This window comes from Peromyscus maniculatus, chromosome 22 (genome assembly GCF_049852395.1).
Source record: "Peromyscus maniculatus bairdii isolate BWxNUB_F1_BW_parent chromosome 22, HU_Pman_BW_mat_3.1, whole genome shotgun sequence".
NCBI classification, from domain to species: Eukaryota; Metazoa; Chordata; class Mammalia; order Rodentia; family Cricetidae; genus Peromyscus; species Peromyscus maniculatus.
Genome location: NC_134873.1, coordinates 43,456,331 through 43,479,872, shown reverse-complemented (window position 1 = coordinate 43,479,872; position 23,542 = coordinate 43,456,331). Strand labels below are relative to the sequence as shown.

Genomic DNA, 23,542 nt, shown 5'->3' with positions numbered 1-23,542 from the left:
TCTACATCAATCCACAGACAGCATTTGGGACATATAAAACCAGGAGAGAAGATCACAGCCTCAAAGCAAGAAGAGTTAACACCAGGGCCACATTTGGAAGACGTCAAATCTATGGAGTTAAGGTCAAAGTCAGAGCTGGGGAAAATCATATCTATGCTGGCAACCCTGGGGATACAAGCAGGAGATAAGGACATGAGGAGCTGCCTCCGGGCTCCACCTTGAAAGGTTTAAAATCTGAGTTACCACCTTCAGAACCACAGTTAGAAGACAGGAAATCTGCAGTTTTAACTCTAGGACAATGTCTAGAGAGGATAAAATCTACAGTGATATCCCCAGGTAGTTCCCAGTCAGATGGTATGAAATCTGTGAAGTTGATCCCAGGTTCAAGAATTCAGGATTTGAAAACTGTGGGGTGGGTTGAACCAAAGAAGCAAGGGGAGAGCCCCATGACTTTTGCACCAGGGATGCTGTTTCAAGATAAGCCTATGGAGGTGTTGCAAGAGCCTCATCAACACAATGTAAAACCCGTGGAACTGACTTCACGGTCACAAACACAAGATAGCAAACGTGTGATTGTCTCATGTCTGAAGCAGCAAAGTCTAAAACCTGTGAATAAAGCCAAAACACAAGGTATCCAAGGAGTAAGATTCATGGATTTAGTCTCTACACAAGAGTATCAAGGGAGGGCACCCATGGATTTAACTCTTGAGGCTGGACAGGATGAAGACATAAGCTCATCTGGGTGGAAAAGTGGGATGTTCGACCAGCTCAACAAACAGTTGGAGTCAGAAGATATGTTCTCTATGGGATCAGATCAGGAACCCAAACCTGCAGGTAGAAAACCCATAGAGCTCAGCTCTAAACTACAATGTAAAGATGCACCCTCATTTGAATTGGCTCCTGAACCAGTTGTTCATAATGTAAAAGCTCAAGAGGTCCAATATGGGCCACAGGTACTAAGTATGAAACCTTGTCCATTGACCCCAGAATCAGAGGTGTACCATGTGAAAGCCTTGGAGCCAATGTTAGAGCCACTGCTTCAGGATTCGAGAACTGTGGCACTAAATACTGAACCACAAGGTGCAAGTACAAAATCTGTTCAGTGGATACCAGTATCTGAGTTTCAAAGGGAGAAATGTATAGGGTCAAACTTTAGGTTACAGTCTCAAAGTGCCAGCCCTACAGAATTGAAGCTGTCAACACAACGGAGAGGTGGGAGGTCATCTCATTTGACTGTCAGGTCAATAATTCAAGGAGAAAAATCCAGAGAGTCTCATCTTGAGTCACAGTTACAGCAAGTAAAAACCTCTCCGTTAGCACTAGGGCTGCAGAAAACCAAAACTTTTAACTTAACTTCCAAGCCACAGCCTCAAGGGATCAAAACTGATCAGCTAAACAAAGAGACACAGGTAGAAAGTATAAGATCCATCCAGTGGATACTAAGACCTGAATTCCATGGTGTGACATTTTTACGATTAAATAGTGGGTCACCATCTCCAGATGTCAAATCTACAGAACGGAAACCATCCATACAACTGGAAGGTGGGAAGACATCAGAGATGGCTCTAGGGCCAAAACCTCAAGGAAAAAAAATCCGTGGATTTTAACCTTGGGCCACAAGTACAGTGTGTGAAGACCCCTGAGTTGTCCCCATGACCAGAGCTACAAGAAGGGGAAAACATCACATCAATCTCAGAGCTACAGTCTCAGTGTGGGAAAAGTGTGGCATTACATCAGGGACCACCGCTTGAAAATACAAAATCTGTTCTTTGGATACCACTGTCTGACTGTCAAGTTAATAAATCTACACTGAATCTTAGGTTACCACCTCAAGATGTGACAGCTAAAGAGTTAAAACCCTCAGTACAACTAGATGTGAAGACATCCAATGAGTTGACTATGAAGCCGAAGTCACAAGGTAAACAACCTTCAGGGTCAACCCAGGAACATCAGCCTCAGAGGTCCAAAACTATTGATTTTAATTCTGAGCAAAAGTTTAGAAATACAAAAGCATGTGACCCAACCTTAAGGTCAAAGATCAATAATATAAAATTGACATTCAAACCCAGGTTTTGCTTAGAAGACAGGAGCTCTCTTGTATTGAACCCTGGAATACAGTCTCAATTCCTTAGGGTCATCCTCAAGACAAAGCCTCAAACTGAGACACCTTTAGTGTTTAAACAAGAGTCACAGTCCTCAGAAGTAAAATATGGGGCAATAAGCCAAAGGCCACAATCACAAAACAATGTAGAGTTGAAATGTGGAAAATCTGAGTTGGCACTTCAGACAAAGCCTCAAAGTATGAAATCTCAGAACAGCTCTAGGCCCCAGTGTCGACATGCAAACTGTTCTGACTTGACACCTGAAATAGAGTCCCCAGATATGAAATGTACTAAGTTAAGTCACAGCTCACAGTTGAAAGGTAAACCATGTATTAAGTTAGTTATGGGTACCAAAACTCGACCTGTCAAACTAGACTGTAAACCTGGGCCACAGTGGCAAGATATAAATCTAACTCATTTCTGAGGACAAAGCCTCAAGAAATGGAAATGGAAGACTGGGAATCAGGCCCAGTTTCCTGCCTTAATGAAGCCGGAGTCTTCTCTCAAGATACTTTACAACAGGGAAGACGCTGTTTCCAGTGATCAGAGTAAAGACTCACAGAGTGATTCACAGACAAGGCCTTCTGACTCTCACCACTCCCTCAAAGCAAGTTGTCTTTCCCAGGCCAAGAGGGATATCTCAGAACAGCTCCATCTGCTAAAAGATCTACAGCTCAAAATAGCAGCAAAACTCTTAGAGAGTCAAGTGCCCCACAATGTCCCTCCTCCTTTCTCATCAGGTCTTGTCCTGAAATATCCCATCTGCTTGCAGTGTGGCCGATGTTCAGGAATTAATTGCTGTCATAAGTTACAGTCTGCTTTTGGTCCATATCTTCTCATCTACCCACAGATCCACCTCTTAAGTACCCCTGAAGGCCATGGTGAGATTCGGCTGCATCTTGGCTTTAGACTGAGAACTGGGAAAAGACTTCAAGTCTCAAAGCATCGTGGAAGAAAAAGAGCAGATGCATGGAAGAGCACTACATCACCATCACGAAGGAAAGCTAAAATCTTTCCTCCAGCTTCCAAGAGTCCAACCACGCCAAGAGATTTCCAGGCTCGATCTCCCCAGGCTCCGGCTTCTGTACAAGTGCACATTAGAAAAAAGCAATCGGGAAGCCATGGTGTGGTCCGCAAGACAGACACCGAAGACTTTGAGCACCGTGAGTTCTGTCAGGTTCACTCTGTATCCGAGAGTGGCTTTGAAAGTAGTCAGGAAGAAAAATGGTCGAAATCAAGCCTCAAAAAGACCTTTGGCCTAAAATATCCAATGAAGGAAACCATCAAGGGACTCAAAACACAAAACACAAAGCTCTACAAGAATAGTGGAACCCCAGAAGAGAGTCCTTTTAGAATTATGTGTCCATCAAGAAGCAAGAGTGTTGAAACCGTTCAAACAAGCACTGCTTCTTCGAAGACACAAGCTAAGAAATCCTCCCAGTCCACATTATTCCAGCTGCTTTTCCAGGGCCCAAGGCAAATAGCTTTTAAGCCTCAATGCAGGGAGGAGGGTCTTGGACCTGCCTCAACTGAATATACCAGGGTCTGCTGACTCCCTATGAGAGACCTTGCCTTGGAAGAGGTGGGAATGGGGAATGGATTGGGGAGAAGGCTGGGGGGGCGGGAGGAGAGAGGGATCTGTAGTTGGTATATAAAATGAATAGAAACCTTTTTAATAAAAAAAAATTGTGGCTTTTACAGAAGCCTGAGGACAGGACAAGGCCAGACAATTTGTGGTCAACCAAATACTTGCACCCCAAACAAAAAGCCAAGGATTATTGTTTAGCAGGGTATAGCAAAGGAGCCAGCACACCAGTTGCCCAGCAAAGGTCAGCAGGTGTGAACCCTAAGCAAGAAGACAGATTGTAGGGAACTGGTTGTTGGAATTCCTGGCCACTCCCCAGCTAAGTGACTGCACACATGCATATCAGTAGCCGAGTAAGGGGCCTTGCACCCTACGAAGTCCCAACGCAGTGTGAGCATGAATGTGCAGGTGAATCCTTAAGAAGCCAGTACAGGCTCCTCCTCTTCCTCTTCTTCATCTTCTCCCCCCATCTCTCTCGCTGCACATCTTCCACAGGCCTGGTCACATTGTTTCCTGTCTCCCCCTTTTTAATAAAACTCTTACTGGCTTTTGTCATGCCTTGTGGCTGTTCTTGTATGGCTGTTCTTGTAACAGGGCGCTGACTCCACCGCATTAGAGCTAACATTGGCTGCGTGATGAAGCAAGCCCTCCAGGCGCTCTGTGCCCGGGAACTTGTGCCGAGGTTTTGCTCCATCTACGACTGCTCATTTTTTTCCTTTGCCTGGCCCAGGACTGCTCTGCACAACCCTGCCTCTCCAATTGGTGAGTGTGTCCTTGCACTCACTCCCTGGCCATTGTCCCAGGTACATCCTGAGATATAGTTCTAGCTGCCGAACCCCGGAGGTCCTCGGGCTGCATAAACTCCGGCCCTTACCTCCATCTTGAAGGGTGAGGTAACTTGTGCTGATTCACAGATCCTTCTCCAACCTCAGGGATACCCAGGACTAGAGTCTGATCCTGTTTCTTTATTTCAATTTTTTTATTTTTTTATTTTTTTTATTATTATTATTTTACAACACCATTCAGTTCAACATAATAGCCACAGATTCCCCTGTTCTCCCCCTCTCGCCCACCCCTCCCCCCAGCCCATTCCCACCTCCTCCAGATCAGGGTCTCCCCCGAGGTCCGGGGTTGACCTGGTAGACTCAGTCCAGGCAGGTCCATTCCCCCCTCCCAGACCGAGCCAAGTGTCCCTGCATAAGTCCCAGGATTCAAACAGCCAACTCATGCAACGAGCCCAGGACCTGGCACCAATGCACAGCTGCCTCCCAAACAGATCAAGCCAAATGACTGTCTCACCCGTTCAGGGGGCCTGATCCAGTTGGGGGCCCCTCAGCCTTTGGTTCATAGATCCTGTGCTTCCATTCATTTGGTTATTTGTCCCTGTGCTTTATCCAACCTTGGCTTCAACAATTCTCGCTCATATAAACCCTCTCAATTTTTTTATTTTTTATTTCTCTCAGCTGCAGTCATAGGACATAAGGCTTCCTCCTCTTGGTCTCACTCCTCCTCTGAGAAATGCCTTAAATATACCAATAAATATGGCCACACAATGACTGCTTGGACCCCGATATTTCACGTGAATTATCCACCTTCTGCCAGCAAATGGGCAAATGAAAAGTTACCTTATCCCCAAGCTTTCTACCTATGCTCTGACCCCTCCTCCTTCCCCATTTCTGATTCTGTGCCACATGCAACCACTTCTGCTGTCTGACTTCTGCTCTGCTCTCTGGTATCGGGCGGGCTCTCCAGTGTTGGCGAGGGGGGGGGGCGCACTTCTGCCCAACTCTGGCTCTCACCTTAACTCCTCACACTCTCTTCCTCTCACACTCTCAAGCTGCCCTGGGAGTGTAAAGCCCAGTTTACAACCTGCCTCCTGGCGGGTCTTCCTTTGGCTTCCCTCAAACAAGTAATCCATCAAAATCTAAAAAAAAAAAAAACATAATTCAAGAAACAGAATAAAACCTGTCTTGGCCGGGCGGTGGTGGCGCACGCCTTTAATCCCAGCACTCGGGAGGCAGAGGCAGGCGGATCTCTGTGAGTTCGAGGCCAGCCTGGTCTACAGAGTGAGTTCCAGGAAAGGTGCAAAGCTACACAGAGAAAACCTGTCTCGGGAAAAAAAAACAAAACAAAAAACAAAAAACAAAAACAAAAACAAAAACAACAAAAAAACAACCTGTCTCATGTCTCCCAGAGCTTCCTGGCATCAGGGCTAACTTAAGCATTTGGAGAGGAGGCCCCTGACCCCAAAGGCAGAGTCTCAGCTGTGGCATTTTAAGGTACCATGGGAGAGATGAGAAAGCCCGTGAACAGGATTGCCAAACGCTGGCACATACTATTGGAGCGGCTGCATAGAGGCTTCCTAGTCCCTGTTTTAAATGTGTGGCAAAAAAAAAAAAAAAAGGCCAGGCAGGCTAGTGCATGCCCTGCGGGGGGCCATCAGTTGAGCCTTGCTCGAAGTAGCACCAAGAGGAACACTGGTGAGCTGACGGCCTTCGTGCACCTCGTGGCATGGGAGCATCAGACCAAAACCTCTTAGGCGTGGCCATGGGCTCACAGGGAACCTGAGATAGCCATTACAGCATGGGGCGATCCATTCCTTCCTCTTGGACACTGAGCCACTTACTCAGTCCTGAGGGAGTTTTTGGGGTCCCACCTCTCCTTCTCATTTCCCTAATGTTGGGCTAGGGAGACAACCTTACCCACCTCACCAGACCCCACCACTTAACTGTATTTTCAAGGGTCTTCCTCTCACCCAGAGATTTTCAGTTGTGCCAACCTGCCCTATGCCCCTAATGGGAAGAGATTTTCTAGCTAAGAAAGGAGCTTTATTTCACTTGCTCCCCATTTGCCTCATTCCATACCTGTCAGCAGGGCCTCCTCACGCACAGTGACATAGACAGGCCCCCCCCCCTCTCTCTCTCTCCCTCTTTCCTCTCTCTAAGTTCTAGAGGACGCCAGGATGCACTGCCTTGCCACCAGTTCCAGAACAATGAGGTCCAACCCACAAGCTTTTCCTTCCTGGTTCCCTCTAATTAACTACTGGGCTAATTGTTACAGGGCCACCATAGAGCTGGAGGACGAGAACCACCAGATATATCCAGGCAGGAAGGAACAGGAACAGTCAAAGGGTATTTACACCCCAGACTCAAAAGGGTTTGGACTCTGCAAAGAAACAGACTTTAATATAACAATCCATTACTGTTAAATGCCCTCAGCAATCGATCACCTGTGTCTCCTGGATGCTAAACTAATAAAGGAAATAGGTGCCTTAAAATCTGTCTCAGATGGGCTGGAAAGATGGCTCAGAGGTTAAGAGCACTGACTGCTCTTCCAGAGGTCCTGAGTTCAATTCCCAGCAACCACATGGTGGCTCAGAACCATCTGTAATGAGATCTGGCGCCCTCCTCTGTATACATAATAAATAAATAAATCTTAGAAAAAAAAAAGAAATTAAAGATGCTATTGTATGAATCGTTTCTTGAAAAAAAAATCTGTCTCAGATAAGGCATACCTCAGGTAAAAATTAAAAGCATGTTCCAAATCTCTCTCTCTATCTCCCTCTCTCTTTCTCTCTCTCTCACTAACACCAACCAATATCCAATATAGCAGAGTACTAAACATTGTAGCATCATGGCCACCAGCTTAAGATTTTACATTTCCCATGGATGCTTCTTAATATGTTTAAAAATTCTTCTGAGCTCCAGAGAATCCACCTGGACAGGTCAGCAAGCTCCGGAGCCAGCTTGAATCCACCTGGACAGCACCTTGCCAGACAATTCCAAAGCAGCAGAGGACAATCCATTACCCCCAGGACGGCTGGCTACTTCAGAAGCTCCCTACCCCCCAAGAGTTAACCGACGCCCACCAAGTCAGCTGGAAGCAGTTCTCGGGAGACACAGCACCCCTATTTCTGTTCACCCACCATTTTTTATAACAAGCAAAGAGCTTGGAATGTTGGAATTCCTGGCTAAATGACTGCCCATGCAGTTCAGTAGCCAAGTAAGGGGCCTTATGTCCTACGTAATCTGTGTGCTGTGTGATCACGTAATTTGTGCACAGTGTGATCATGCAATCTATGTGCATGCATGGCTTAGCTCCGTAAGTCCATGCGCATGTGCAGGAGAGTCCTTAAGACACCGGTCACAGACTCCTCCTCCCTCCTCTCTCTCTGCATGTGTCTTCCACAGGCCTGAGCACCCCTTTCTGTCTTCTTCCCCTAATCTATTAAGAATGGGTTCTGTCATACCTCGTGACTTTTCTCGAATGGTAACAGCGCTGCTAACATTGCACTGCCACCACTTTTAAAACCAACCATCCCTGCTCCTTGTAAGTCACCACTCACCCACGCTCTTGTTAGTGACCCCAATACAAAACTCATTGGTTCATCAAATTGGACATTGGTTTCAAAATGAGGGGACTATTGAGGGTCTGGACTCCCATAGTCCCGATACCTGACTCCACGAACAGATTTAAATGTTTAGGTACTCGGTGGGGGTGGGGGTTGGGGGTGGGGTGGATGGGGTGGGTGGGGTGGGTGGGGGATATGGGACTGATAAGTAAGGTTTGGAGCATATCCAGGGAGAGAGGTATGGCTTCACAGAGGGTTGCCCAGTTAGAGGCTCGACTCTTCCAGAGGTACGATTTTGGGAGACTTCTGGAGTATCAGCTACAATCAGTCTTCACTGAAGGATGCTGCAGATCCCAGGGCCACCAACTGCCCCCCTCCCATTTGGAACGGCGAGTAGCCATGAATTACCCCCACCCCAAACTGTCAGAATGAGTCTGAAGAGAAACAGCTTCTGGGGGTTGGGGATTTAGCTCAGTGGTAGAGCGCTTGCCTAGAAAGCACAAGGCCCTGGGTTAGGTCCTCAGCTCTGGGAGGTGTGCGTTGGGGGGGCGGGGGCGAGAAACATCCTCTGATAGAAGTTACAGGGCACAGGCTTAAGACAGAAGGCATTCCGGTCAGTTTACAGGCTTAGATAAGGAAACAACAGACTATCTTAATCCCATAAGGCCTCTTAAAAAATGTAAGGAAAGATTAAGGAGACCCCTAAAAGCTGCCAACCTTATGAAATTGACTTACCATCAGACTATGATAAGTGGCACAGATTCTAACCCCTCCCTTCTAGGGAGAAACCTGCTGTTACTTCATTCGGGGTCTTACAAAGAGATCACCACACTACAAGACCTCCTAAGAGTGTAAACTAGAGCTAATGAAGTTCACTAAGTTCTCCATAGTAGCAGCAGCATCCTGCTACCAACAGCCTTTTTTGCTAAAACTACTGGAATCTAAGGGCTAACTTGAGCTGTAAACCTTCAAAACTGCCCTGTAGCCAGCTAGGAGCTCTGCTCCAGCAGCCTTCATTTCAATAATAATGCAAGCCTCACAGGCCTGATAGTGCCAGTTTAAAAACTAATCGCAACTCCCAACTTGTCTATTGCTGTATTTAAGAAAAAAAAAAGTGTCTTTCTCTCTCTCTTTCTTCTTTATGGGTTGACTATTAAGTTCTTGGTAATTTACAAAAATCTTGGCCACGTACAAGAACTTCAGTCAACCCACTGCAAAAAAACAGGTCCTGGTTAGGGGACGCCCTAAGACCTGTATGGATTCATCAGACCCCCCAAAGATTGGGGGTTGGAATATTAAACATCTGCCTTCTTCTTCTCTCCAAACACGTCTGCTGTCTGCATCTCAGCTCACTTCAGTCTGTGTCTCCACCCCCCCTCCCCTCTCCATTTCTGGCGGCTGTCTGGCTAGATACGGACCGGACAAACCGGCTGCAGCTGCAACAACAACAAAACATTTCTCCTCCGTTTTAGTTTGGTTTTACCGTGCTTATCTCATTTCATGATACACCTTAAAGGATTTATTAAATTGTCACTTTCCTTATATACTATATTTTTAAATAAGAGCTCCTGTTTCTATATTAAAATAACTTCACCACAAACTTCATATTTTTAAGGCTATCCGGACAAGTATAAAACCTTATTTCTAAGTTTACAAAGACAACTAACTTATAAATTGTTAAGAATAAGTTTACTTTGGGGCTGGAGAGGTGGTTCAGTGGTTAAGAGCACTGACTGCTCTTCCAGGGGTCCTGAGTTCAATCCCAGCAACCACATGGTGGCTCACAACCATCTGTAATGAGATCTGGTGCCCTCTTCTGGCCTGCAGATATACATGGAGACAGAATATAGTATGCATAATAATAAATAAATCTTAAAAAAAAAAAGAATAAGTTTACTTTAACTAAAGATAATTAAGAAATAAAACTTATTGATTGATTGGTCAACCTAAACTGTAAACTGTTAATAATAAGTTGTACCAAAGCTATAGGCTAATAGAGATAATTATTAGGATACAAATTAAAACTTGATTATCTCATGAATGATCAAATTCTGTAATATATACAAAATCATATTTATATACATGCTAAGTATGCTAAGTTTCATATAATCAATTCATTACTTAGCCCCCTAACATTTAAAATGTTTAAGCTTTGGACAAAACTGCCATATCCCTTATTGCCAGGGTTTTGTCCAAACTATGCTTTGAGATCATTTAGATTATATTTCCATTTACCAGATATTTTAAAGATAATTTGCCTTACTATCCAATTTCAAGTAAAAGATAGCTCACATAACAGATTTCAAAATGACCTTTTACTGTTCCTTTATTAAAAGAATTTCATGCCAGGCAATGGTGGTGCACGCCTTAATCCCAGCACAGAGCCAGAACCAGGTGGATCTCTGAGTTTGAGGCCAGCCTGGGCTACAGAGTGAGTTCCAGGAAAGGCACAAAGCTACACAGAGAAATCCTATCTTGAAAAAAAACAAAAAAAAAAAAAAAGAAAAAAAAAAAAAAGAAAAAGAAAAAAATTCACTTTACATTGGCTATTCTCAATCATCAATTACCTATATCTCCTGATGAATTAAATACAAAAATGCTTTTAGATGTAAAGTTTTTATAAGAATATAAAGAATTAGATATAAAGAATGTTTAAGAACATTAAGAAATAATTTATATGTAGTGCAAGCCATTGGAATAGAAAAATATAAAAACATCTAGATATGTTATAAATGATACCTGAGTCTCAGTGAATGACCTAGAGATACTGAGAATGTAAGCCTAAGTTAGATCATAGTATGGATAAAGTTTTTATTGAGGTCTGAAATAGATATATAGGCTTTAAGAATGAACTTATGTATGCTTTAATACAAGAATCTACTGACCTCTCCAGAAGGGACACTGGGGCTAATAATAGGCTGTAGCTCCTCCACTGTACAAAATATTAAGGTCCTCCCTGGAGGGTTTGATTCCTGACCTTACTGAAGAAATTAAGATCATTGTACAACTCTCTACTAAAACATTTCAGATTCATGCAGGGCAGCGCCTAAGGGAGCTGATGGTGTGGATTCTAGTGATATGGCCTTCTGGGTTCAGGAAATTAAATATTCCAAACCAACTAAACACTTAAAATACAGGGAAAGAAAATAATTGGCTTGCTAGACATAAGCACAGATGTTTCTTATATTTTAGGAAAAGATTGGTCAAGTACTTAAGACGATTATTACTCTTTCATCTTTTATAGGCCTAGGTCAATCTAGTAGTATTGCTAGCAGCTCAAAAATATTAAGATGGTCAGATAGATAAAATTATGGCATATTCTGCCCATATGTCATCCTCCAAACCTAACACACTATGGAGAAGAGACATGCTGTAACTAATGGATGTAACTAATCTCTGCTGTGGACTAATATCAGCTCAAATGCTACAGATGGGTTTTAAACGTAAAGGAACTTGAGGAAAGAAGCTCAAGGCATAATTGAGCCCATTATTCCAGAAATCATAAATGGCAGACATGGCCTAGGTTATCAGGATTTGTCCTAGGAGCCACTATCCCCCGACTGCTGACCACATTTCAGAAAGATCTATTGCTCCTTTCTGGATCAAACAATGGCCTTTGAATACTGAGAGAATTGTAACTGTGACCTGTCTGGTGGAGGAGAAACGTAAAAATAGGGCATATAAAGCCTCCCACCAGTCCTTCAGTCACCCCAATATTTGTTGTTTAAAGAAAATCAGGCTTATAAACCATTACAGGATCTGAAGAAATTAAATAAAATTTATTAAAGCCAAGGGGATTCTCACAGCCTGGCTTGCCATCTCCCATTACCATCCCTAGGAATCAAAATAACAATGGTTATAAATTTACAAGATTGCTTCTTTGCCATACCTCCTCAACCTAAAGATTGTCAGCATTTCCCTTCTAGCTTGCCTACTCACCCTGCCATGATGGAGGCCAAAGCTCACATATAGAGCAGGAAATGCGAACTCTGTTTATCCAGGACTCATTTATTGAGCAGAGTTCCTCATTTTATATATACAGATTAACTATCAGAACTGTCAATTATAGCTTCCTCACAGTCCCCCAAACTAATAATAATATATGTGTATGTATATGTGTATATACATATATATTACAATACATTTATTGCACAGATGATATTACATTTATATCAAACTATGAAACTTATGAGTCTATAGATTGGCAGATAGCTCTACAGGATATACTGGCACCTTTTCATGTGTCTGTCCAACAATTATAAATTCAATTTAAATTATATTAAATATAATTTAAATTATAAATTATAAATGGAAGCTCACCCATGAGGCTTATGTCCTTATGATTTATGGTTATTAAATAAGAAGTAATACATCATTTATTTCACTGCTTTCCAATTTTAGGAAGGCCTAGAGCTCATTTATAGACAACAGCCTTACATATACTTCAAGAGCTCTTAAAAATTGGTGCTTAATTTTTCAGATCCCCCACTACAGGCATTCCTTATTACCCCCAGGCCAAGCCACAAAGTCACACCTAAGCCTCTGTGATCTTCTCACTGGTATTTGAAAAGGTCCTGATGTTTTCATACTGTCAGGAGGAGGATATGCCTACATGTCTTCACAGGATATTGACCCATCTTATGAATCCTGGATCGCCTGGTCACACCATATACTAGGCCACTGCAGGACAAAGGCGCTCTAAAGCTGCCAGTCCAAATACAGGCTGTTATTTACCTCTAGATTCTTAAATATTGAGCTTTGAATATGAATAAATAGATACAATTCCAGATCCTTTTGATGAACTTTCATCAATGGTATAAAACTTATAGAAATATGATTAGAAATAATAATTCTGTTCTAAATGTATTTTATTAATTTTTGTCAAAAGATAAATGAGACTATATATGTATGTACGTATGTATGTATGTATGTATATATCACATTTCATTCTCTGCCTATCCTGATGTTTTGTTGAGACTCCAAGGATTCATAATTTTGCTCTCACAAAATTTACTACTGTTATATTGCTAACATGTCTAAGATTTTGTCTATTAAGAAGGTTCTTGTAAGTTCTAGGAGATCAAAATTTGCCAATACTCACAAGCCAAAAAGACCAGGAGGAATGCAACCTGACTGCAGTTTACATCTCCCACTTACATATTTTCTTTTTCTTCTCTGGGGTAGGGAGGGGAACTTTCCTTCTCTCCTTGGCCTGATATCTCCTCTCACCTGCTAACCATGCATTTAATATTCCATAGGTACACCTAAGAGAAAAAGTTTCCTCTTTAAAACTCCTCGGCTGCATGTTCTACCATTAATACATACATTTGTTTCCAGCAGAAATTCTAACCATTTAAAGAGATACAGGTTGTCTACATCTGGACCACAGACATGTTGTCTAGCTGCAGATCTGCATCCCACCCTCCAGCCCACGAGACAGAAAATTCTGCTACACTGCGTGTCTCACAGAGTCTAAAACAGCCTGTGTTTCCTGGGTTTCCACTGCATTTCAGACCCCCACCTTTGCCCCCATATCAGCAGGAAATAACCATGAGAGATTTCTACAGCCCCCTTTGTCACGTACCCCTATTTCTGAACTGAACTCTCCAGCCCAAGGGCTGGACTGCCCTTAAAAAATGCTCTATTATTAATTGTATAAGTTCTGCCCATGATCCTGAAACTTATGTATTATCAGATATATCAGATATTCTCCTCATGTACAATTGTTCAGTATGTAAGTCTTGCCATGTATACCCTGACACAGGTTATTACTGTTTTCTCACAGCTAATAGTTTATTTAATATTGCATTGATTATAAATTTAAATTAAGTAAGCTTCAGCTGCAGCCTTATTCCCACAGATGCTCATGACTAACTCAGGTAACTCTTTAACTATCCCTCTTTAAAACACAGTTTAACCAAATTAATACCACTAATCAAAGATTAATAGAGTTAATGTTCCAAACTAACCATTTCTTTTTGCTAAGTCACAATCATAGTATTTAGACACTTTTGACCATATTATGCCATACTAGTTAATGATTGATTTTTTTATGTTACTCCTCTGCTCCCCTTTTGGCACAGATATATTCTAACTATATACAACTATACCTATTTTATTTATTTATTATGTTTATATATATAGAACCCATACTGTGGAAGAAGTGACTCCCAAAAGTTGTTCTCTGAACCCCATGTGTATGCATGTGTGTGCAAAGACAAAGACACACACACACACACACACACACACACACACACACACACACACACGGATGAAAAGGGCAGAGAAGATGATTCTTGCAGAGGATGCAGGCTCACTTCCCAACACCGACACAGCGGCTCTGTGTGTGACACTATGCCTCTCCTACAAACAACTTTCAATAAAACAACTTCTAAATACTTTAAAATTCACATAATTTAAAATGTTTGGGGATTCTGGGCCAGGAATGGTGGCCCACATCTTTAATCATAGTTTTCAAGAGGCAGAAACTCAAAATCTTTCTGAGTTTCAGGTCTGCCAACACGATACATTAACACTCAATCTCAAAAAATTAAAATTATGAATTCTAATCCTTCATAAAAAGCTAAAAATACATTTTTAAAAATTATTCATTTAAATTCAAAGCCAAATTCTTTTTTGACTATCACTTCAGTTTTAATGTGCAATCCAACTGCACTGGTCAATTTATTTTATTTATTAAACTTCTTTATACTTTCCCATACACACTTCTACTAAATACAGCACTACTTTTGTGCATTTTGTGAACAGCACTATTATCTACATACTGTAGTAAAACTTATCTAAGAGTATGTACAGGGGCATGAGTGTAGCAGTCAGAGGCTAACTTCTGGAGCTGGTGTTCATCATGTGGTTCCAAAGGATAAAACTCAGGTCACTGGGCTTGGCAGTATCTCTATCCAGTGACTCATGTCATTGGCCCTTAGGATTTACAAGTATTTTTTTTATCATGTATAGGCATTATACAACTAAGGATATTTTCATGTAAGTATGTACTGTAGATAAAGTGTATTTTACTTCTTATCTTTTCTTAGTAACCTAAACAGTTTTGTGTCTGTTCACAGGTTATATGTACAACCTTGGTATTATATGTCTATATACAGCCTAAGCACCAAAAACTAAGAGAAAAACTAGTATTTGCTTTTCATGGACTAGATTAATCCATTTATTTATCATCCATGTTTCTGAAAATGCTTTAAGTTTGTTCTTTGTATGGCCGAAAACAAATGACATTGTCTATACACTGTTTATCCAGTTGGGACACCTGGGTGGATCCCACAACTTCATCACTGGGAATGTGGCTGCAAGCAACACTGGATGCAGGTGTTCCCGCCAGAGTCCTTGGGCTAAATATTCAAGGATCTGTGACATTAACACCATCAAGGTGACAGCATCTAGTCTCCTCTAGGAGACAAATGTGGGACCAGTCCATGAGGATTTCTAGACTGGGTTCACTAATTTGAGAAGACCCTCCACAACGTAGGCGAGAGCAGCTGCCGCATGTCTTTCACATCAAGCCAGACCTCTCATGACAGGCATGTAAATGAAAACCAGAATAAACTGTTCCTCCCTTAAGCTGTTTAGACAGCGCTTTTCTTCCCCCTGGGGGAGAGGGTGTCACAGAACTGATACCAAGCTACTTAGCTGGGTTATATGGTAAATCTGTTTTTACTTTTCTTTAGGTTTATTTGTATTCTATGTGAATGGGTGTTGGGTCTGCATGTGTCTGTGCACATGAGTCTGTGGAGGCCAGAGAGTGCATTTGACCCCACTGGAACTGGACTGACAAGCGGGGGTTAGCCAGTCCTCGGCAAGAGCAGCCAGCATTCCTAACTGCGGAGTCATCGTTCTAGCCCCGCAATTTAAATCTTTTGGGAAACCTCTACTGATTTCAGAAAGTCCTTGCATATGCCCTGGAATTGTTTCTCCTTGTTCTTCTAAATGTTTCAAGTCTTATATTAGGGTCTTTCCATCCATTGGGAGTTAGTATTTCCAAAAGGGATCTAATCGTGTTCTTCTACACATGGATACGTAGTTTGCCCAGAATCATCTGTTAAGAGGCTGTCTTTTCTCCACTGTCTATTTCTGGTGCTTTTTCAAAAGGCAGAGGGTTACAGCTGTGGATTTACATTGTACGTCCTCTATTCAGTTTCATCGATCTGTATGTATGTCAGTATCATGTTTTTGTTACAATGGCTCTGTAGCACAACTTGAAATCAAGTACAGTAATGCTCCCAGCAATCTTATTGCCTAGAATTGCTTTGGCTATTCATATTCAGGGTCTTATGTTTCCATATGAATTTTAAAATTGTTTTCTAGTTCTGTAAGAAGGCACATGAGGGCTGGAGAGATGGTTCAGCAGTTAAAGAGCACTGGCTGCTCTTCCAAAGGTTCTGAGTTCAATTCCCAGCAACCACATGGTGGCTCACAACCATCCATAATGAGATCTGGTGCCCTCTACTGGCCTGCAGACATCATACATGCAGGCAGAACACTGTATACATAATAAATAAATCAATCTTAAAAAATAAAAAGATGGAGCCGAGTGGTGTTGGCACATGACTTTAATCCCAGTTAGGCCATTTGCTATTTCTTACTATTAATAAATTTTTATGCTAATATTTTTCTGTGTATCTTTCTTAACATAAGCACTAAAATGTTTAATCACATGTTCATGAAGCATGTACATTTAAAATTTAATAGGTATTATAAAATTTTCTCCAATAAAGCTATAGTGGCTGGGTATATAGCTCAGGGACAGAGTACTTGCCTAGCACGCACGAGGTCCTATATTCAATCATTTGTATTTAATGACTGTTTTTTACTATACTGCATCAGTACAGGAGTAACCATTGTCTCCTTACTTGTCAATTCTTGATATAATACAATCTCCTAGTTCATACCAAATTATGAGACTAAAATTATGTCAGTTTGTACTTATTGATTATTAGATTCTTCTTGGAAGAAGCTGCTATATAACCCAGGCTGCCTTGAAATTAGAATCCTCCTGCTACAGCCTCCGGAGTACTGGGATTATGTGACTATGCTGCCAGACAAAGCATTTCAAGAAAGAAAAAAAGAGAAAAAGAAGGGGGGAAAAGCAACCTGGAATGCATATTGAGCCAATCCAAACAACACAGCAAGGAGTTATCTTGAAAAAAAAAAAACCAATCCAAAGCCAGTTCTTTGAAAATTCCAATAAAACAGAAAACTCAACTGGCAATTAACAATGGGAACAAAGAAATGAACAAGGACAAATGAAAAAACAAAACATTATATAACTTTATAGCAGTACATGCAATAAATCAGGTAAAAAATTTTTTACTTTTTTATATTATTATTTATTATATTATAGAGTTGGGGGGGGGGCATGTATATAAAAGTCAGAAACAATGCCAAGGAGGTAGTTTTCTTTTCCACCATGTGGGTTCCAGGAATCAACTCAGGGTTTCAGGTTCGGGGGTAAGTGCTTTTACCAGCTGAGCAACTTTACTGGCACAGAAATGGACCATTTTCTAAGAAAAATCTCCAAAATTGATACAAAAGGAGACAAAGCAATTGACTAATATAATAACAACAAAGAACAGTATAATTCAAGGAAAAGGAATCTTACATACTATTCATTCAACCTAGGGAGTAAAGACAATTTCTACAACTTTCTCCCCAAATCTAGAATAAAATAAACAACTACACAGTTTATTTTATGATGTATTTCAAAACTGCACTACAGTAGAAGAATGCTGCAAGACAGGGTCTTGCTACTGTACAATCCAGGATGGTTTCAACTCTTCCCTCCCTCCCTCAGCCTCCAATGTAATAGGATTACAGATGTGTGCTACAAAACAACAGCTGACTAGAAACTCAGTTATTATTTATTTATGGTTTTTTGAGACAGGTGTCTCTGTGTAACAGCCCTAGCTGTCCTGGAATTCACTTTGTAGTCCAGGCTGGCCTCAAATTCACAGAGATCTGCCTGGCCCTGGAGTGTTCTTAAAGGCATGCGCCACCACACCTGGCTTAAAAACTAAAATTTAAAAAAAAAATTTGCATAAGCTATTTTTTTTAAGAATAAACACATAGGTTCTATTCCATACTTAGAATTAGTACAATATTAAAAAAATCTAGCAATATGATTCTATATATAAGATTAAAAGTAAAAAATCTACCTAATCATTGCAGTAAGCTCCAAAGCAAACCAACCTGAGGATTGGGAATGTGGCTCAGTGTGAGAAGTATTTGCTCACTGAGTGATGGGTTTCATCCTCAGTACCCCCAAAATAACCAGACACACATAAGAAAAGCTCTTAAAATGTAAACACCTATTCATGATTCAGAACACATACCTCAGCAAACTAGGAAAAAATCTGGGTCTTCAAAACCATGTTAAACCCTACATACAATGGGTGATACAGAGTACAAAAATTACTAGCAGCAAATTAGCCGATTGCAGACATTTACCCTGTGAAGACATCAATCTAAAGTTTTCAAACAATTTTCAGTAATTAACAGAAGATTTGATGAAGTGTCTTATTGAAAAAGGACCTCGATACATCATTGTCCATTACACGACAGAACTAAAGGTGTGAAACACCATGTAGCTCTCATTATTATTAATTATTCGTTTTTTTTGTTTGTTTGTTTGTTTGTTTGTTTTTTCTAGACAGGCTTTCTCTCTGTAGCCCTGGCTGTCCTGGAACGCATTCTGTAGACCAGGCTGGCCTCAAACTCACAGAGATCTTCAAAACTCATAGAGATCTACCTGTCTGTCTTCTGAATGCTGAGATTATAGGCATGTGCCACCACAGCCCAGCTTTCCTAATTATTTTTAATTGGAGAGATTATTCTTCTGATAAACAGAGACTTAATGCTTACCTGTTTTAATGCCTTTTTGCTGTGCTTCTGTGATGGAGAAATGACTTTACTTGCTGGAATGGTAGGTGATGGGCAGCCTGACTGAGGAGAGGATGGCTGTGACAGTCTAGATGATACTAGGGAAAAATTGACCAGGAAACATTTGTTATCAGAGTTGATATCAAGCACCACTCCTTCCCCAGATCATATGCTGCTACCTGTTAACAACTGTGACCAAACACTTTAGGAAAGGATCTTCTCTTTGGAGTTGTCCTGCAAACAGTCTCCCCTTTCAGTTTATTTCCTCAGAAAGTTCTAGTGCAGGATGATAGGACGGGGAAGGGGCGAGTATTAGTATAGATGACTTCTCATTGTTTACTATATTAGAACTGATTAAAGGAGCCATGTTATCAAATTAGAACTGTAGTATCTATGGTCCTAAGGTAAACTTGAAGATGAATAATGACAACATGGTGGGAAGTTATGAAAGGTTTAAATTGAAGACAAAAAGGCCATTTCTGCTTTAAAATTCTTCCACTGTTTCAACCCTGTCACTCCTTCCCTCAGGTCCCAAGTTTTCAGCCTATCTGTTCAAGACGGGTTTTGAAGACTTCTCTACTGGAAACAACCACTTCCTATGCCGTCCGTATCTGCTGTGCATAGCCTGAAATGGACCACACTGAAGTCATGGCAGGCACATGTTTATGCTCTATAAAACTTAATATCATGTGAGCACATTTTAAAATTTTATTTTTTACATCCATGTAATGCCTGTTGCCCACAGAGGCCAGAAGAGGGTGTGGCATCACCTGGAAAGAGGTTACAGATAGTTGTGAGGTGCCATGGGCGGGTGATAGATATTAAACCCGGGTCCTCTGGAAGAGCAGCCAGTACTCTGTTGAGCCATCGATCCAGCCCCATTTTAAAATAAGGTGTGTGTGTGTGTGTGTGTGTGTGTGTGTGTGTGTGTGTGTGTGTATGCACACACACATGATCACGAACACATATGCATACATCTGAGGACATTGCCCATGGAGGCCAAAAGAGAGCATCAGATCCTCTAGTGATGGAGTTATAGGCACTGTGGGCAGCCCAATTGTGGATGCTGGGAAACAAACTCATGTCTTCTACAAGATCAATGAATACATTTTATGTTAGTTAAGGAGAAAGATGAAAATTGTTGGTTCAGACATCTCATGTGAGAGCAAGGAAAGTTCAATTTAAGAGAGGAAAGAACCTAGAGATGACTCTTGAAGAATACACTTTGCCTAATATTTTCTTTTTAAATACTTGACCTGAAAACATTTATAGCAAAATGGTATTGGTTAAGACCATGAAGATTTAAGACACATGAAGTATGTGCTGCTAGATATCTAACTGACACAAAAATAAGAAATATACATAGTAAAATAAGCAACGCCTAGAGTACAACATACAACTTTACTCTTAAATGTTCTAATATTAAGACAATTTAACTTTGGTTCTGTATCCTCATCTTCATAACTATCATGTTTATATACATGGGAAGGAACTGATATAACAATCAGCTTTAAAAAAAAGCACCTTCTATGTTCTAACAAAAGCATAAGTTCTATTTTCTATTCCAAGCTCCTGAAATTCTATTTCCAGTGATAACTAAATCTAAATAACTAGGTTTGTATCATTACATTCTTTTCTGTGCAAATAAAATAGTACAAAGATACACACTGGCTGCTATATAAGTTCTCATAACCTATATTTACTTATCAAAAAACTGAATCAGCTTGAGAAAAGATACAAAGCTAGTATGGAGCAAAGGCAAGATTTAAATTTTATTTTCAGAACAATGAATAAGTACCTGGAATAGCTGACAGTGGTGACCACTGAAAACATGTGCTAATATCCGAATTCTCAGAGCCTGCGAACATTGCTTTATTGGTGAAAGGACTAAGTATCTTATGATTATATTACCTAGATTATGCCAGTCAGTCTTAACAACATATTTTTTACTTTTCAAGACAGGGTCTCAATTTACAGCCCTAGCTGGCCTTGAACTCAGAGAGATCCACCTGCCTCTGCCTCCCAAGCATTGGTATTAAAGTTGTGTGTTATCACATCCCACACAACAAAGTATTTTTATAAGAGACATAGTGAAGACAGATTCAGAGAAGGTGAAGAAAAAGCCAGGTCAGAATAAAGTGGCCATAATGCAAGTTAGTTGGCCATCACAGAAAGCCAGAAAAGGCAAGGAACAGAAGAGTCTCTCTGAAAGCCTCTGGAGGGATAGCTTCCTTGCTGACCCCTGGGCTTACAAACTGACTTTCAGAACTGTGAGAGAACAAATTTGTGTTACTTAAGCCACACAGTTTGTGGTAATTTGCTGCTTCAGGAACCATATAGTAACTAAGTTTTGTTTTGTTTTGTTCTGTTTCTGAGAGTGTTTCTCTGTGTAACCCTGGCTGTCCTGGAACTTGCTTTGTAGACCATGCTGGTCTCAAACTCATGGATATCCACCCACCAGCCTCTGCCTCCCAAGTGCTGGGATTAAAGGAGTGCACCATCACCACCACCACAACTGGCGTAAGTTTTTAAAGTATTACTATCAACTTACAGACATTTGAAACATACATTTAAAATGTTCAAATAAAAATCAAGCCTGGCCTGGTGGCACAGGCCTTTAATTCTATCACTTGGGAGACAGAAGCTTTTTCCCTTGCTTCTGGTTATCCTTAAAGCCTCAGTCCTAATAGTACAGCCATCTTTAACACAGGCTGTGCCCAAACCTTCACCTCAGCCACTATCAACAAGAACAGCTCCCAGAAGTCTTTCAACCTAAGTTAACTTTGTCACAAGTTTCGTTTCTAGGATGTACTTGAAAGAGAACCCAATCTTCCCCATTCAGTAACTTAGCACATATAAAAAAATGCCAGAGGGCTAGTGGATTTACCATATTTTCTAACTCCTGTTAGCAAATTACTGATTAAAAAAAAAAAAGTCTTGACTATATGCTAACAGTAATGTGCTCTGGGAAACAGGGATCCCTTACAATGAAAAGGAATATTTCACTGACTCTTTTTTTTTTTTCTTAAAAATAGCAAAAGCAAACCAAACCTCACAACTTTTCCTTATAACAAGATAAAAACTATAACCATGCAGCGTCTTAAATCCCAGCACTTGGGAGGCAGAGGCAGGAGAATCTGTCAGTTCAAAGCTAGTCTGTCTGCTCTACATAAGTTCCAGGACAGCCAGGGTTATATAACGAGATCCTGTCTCTAAGGGAGAAAACAAAACAAACAACAATTATCCATGCAGCTGTTTCATATTATAGTATTTATAACATATTTGGGGGGAAAGACAGAAATTTCCCTTAGCTATGACCAAAAAACAGTAAGAGAGACAGTTGATTTTATTAGTAGTTTTTCTGACATCATTCCACCTTACCTTGACTTGAAATTCCATTAAGCTCTTCTCTGAACATGTTTCCTGTCTGAAAGCTAAGAACCAAAGCTAGAAACTAGTAATTTCCTCTACTTTACATATAAATCAATAAGCTAGATTCAATACTGGACTGAGTTTCTGAGTTCTAGTCTGTTCCTATTTGGCTGAAAGGTATAAATATCAAGAGTTTCTATCAATTTTCAACTAAAAGTATCAGTTTTGCTGTCAGAGCTCTGTATTTTTGCACATAAAAAGGAAGTGGGTTTTTGATACTATCTCAATGTTCTTCCTGTCTTACAATGCATTTGAAATCATGATGTCAAACTCAGAGTCAAAGCCCCAAATAAGAAAAATGAACAGCAACAATTAGTATTAGAGAAATTATTTTGATAACTTCAGAGACTGTCTCATCAGAGTATAATTCAAGGAGAAACAGCCGACACGATACTCATTTCTAGAAGAGCGATGAATCAAAAGCAGATCAAAAACAATGCTGAATTTGCTATTACCTAGTTGTCAACATCTATTATTATGTAGGATGTAGAATAAGGTTATACTATTCAAATTTACCTACGGAGCTACTGACAGTGGAATTTTATGATTGTTATTTAAGGTATTTCTGCATTATTTGAACTTACCTTAATTTTTTGGCATGGCCATTAACAGACAAATGCACCAGCAACAAGAGCCACTGCTCAAAGGGTCGCTGCACCAGGTGTAGCTTTTTTCAAAAATTTATTTAAAAGAACAAAAAAAAAAACCATCTTCATTTTACATGAACGGGTACTTTGCTTCCATGTATACCTGTGCACTGTGTGGGGCCAGGAAGGGGCATGGGATCCCCTAATGAACTTACAGATGGTTGTGAGCGGCTATGTGAGTGCTGGGAAAGGAACCAGATCCTCTGCGAGAACAACAAGTGCACTAACTGCTGAGCCATCACCCCAGCCCTGCATGTGTGACTCTTAAAAGGTAGGAATGAGCCCGGCTTATTGATATCTATTTAGCAAGTTCCAGGCCAGCCACAGCTACACAGTGAGACTTGTCTCAAAAACCAAAAAAGTAAAAATAAAGCCAGATGGGGTAATCTGCTTGTCACTCCAGCTCTTGGGAGGTAGAGGCAAGAAAGCTAGGAGTTCACAGCCAGCTCTGGCTAAATAGTCAGTTCCAGACTAGCCTGGGCTATGTGAGAACATGTGAGCACTCCATCCCCAAATA

The 23,542-nt window shown here is 40.9% G+C and overlaps 2 protein-coding genes and 1 long non-coding RNA gene across 13 annotated transcripts in view; 2 read left to right on the top strand and 1 right to left on the bottom strand.

Annotated features, from left to right (window-relative positions):
* Window positions 1-23,542, bottom strand: part of LOC143270260 (dual E2 ubiquitin-conjugating enzyme/E3 ubiquitin-protein ligase BIRC6-like) — a 310,541-nt gene that overhangs the window by 85,944 nt on the left and 201,055 nt on the right. For 8 of the 10 annotated variants that reach the window (XR_013047387.1, XR_013047388.1, XR_013047390.1 and 5 more), the window contains one exon: window positions 18,929-19,044. The gene's annotated coding sequence lies outside the window, so the exon portion shown is untranslated. Of the gene's footprint in view, window positions 1-5,486; window positions 5,607-18,928; window positions 19,045-19,125; window positions 19,223-23,542 lie in introns of those variants that run through there. The other 2 variants (XM_076559537.1, XM_076559539.1) reach the window with 2 other exon arrangements.
* LOC143270259 (putative Polycomb group protein ASXL2) overlaps window positions 1-23,542 on the top strand; it is a 316,750-nt gene that overhangs the window by 135,230 nt on the left and 157,978 nt on the right. The gene's annotated exons all lie outside the window — the stretch shown is intronic.
* On the top strand, window positions 8,211-17,376 carry LOC143270274 (uncharacterized). The gene is made up of 2 exons (XR_013047418.1): window positions 8,211-15,591; window positions 15,739-17,376. It is a non-coding gene; the product is annotated as an uncharacterized LOC143270274 (long non-coding RNA).